We start from the raw sequence: 760 nt of genomic DNA on the forward strand, positions 1-760 counted from the left end.
GGGGGGGGGGGAGATAAGAGGGTGACCAGCAGCAAAATGGGACAAAACAGTGTGGGGGCCCCAACAGCCCCCCTACAGCTTAGCAGCAAAATGTCCCTATTGCATGACCCTGCTGAAGGGAGAATGAGATTACCTGGAGCCCACAGCAATCAATAAATAAATACAATTTTTTTTGCTAATGTCCCAAACTTTGTGCTGTAGAAAGGTGGAGCTGATGTTTATGGAGAAACTGAACATGTGGCAGCAGACCAACCTGCAAAGCTTCTGGAAAAGCCTCGTGAACAGTCACCGGTCTCTATTTGCAGATGCGGGCAGCACACTGCATACTTAATCCTGTGCCTAGGCTTTCATTTAAATGGTTTGTTACTACAAATAAAACCTTTAAGTTGCAACCAGCGAGGCTGTGACGGTTTACAAAGATACTGCCGAAACACGACGGGTTTCAGATGCTGCCAGTTCGGCGGTAAGGCTGCCTGCGCGGCCCGGCCGGTGAGCTCCCGCCTCACGGAACCGGGGGAAGGAAGGAGACGGGCAGAGTCACCGGGCGCTGGGGGGGGCCCTGAGGGGGCGAACCGCCGCCCCACCAGGGAGCCTCTGCCCAGGGCTGCAGCCCACAGAGGCCCAGGCCCGGCGCAGGCCTCAGGGCCTAGCCGTCACGCCGGTACCTTCCCCCCTCCCCCGCCTCAGGGAGGCCCCGCCGAGGTCGGTAACCGGCGAAGGCTTTGGCTGCCCAGGCCCCAAATCACCGGCAGCCCCGGCC

This window comes from Haliaeetus leucocephalus, unplaced genomic scaffold (assembly GCF_000737465.1).
Source record: "Haliaeetus leucocephalus isolate CR32 unplaced genomic scaffold, Haliaeetus_leucocephalus-4.0 Scaffold1000, whole genome shotgun sequence".
NCBI lineage: Eukaryota > Metazoa > Chordata > Aves > Accipitriformes > Accipitridae > Haliaeetus > Haliaeetus leucocephalus.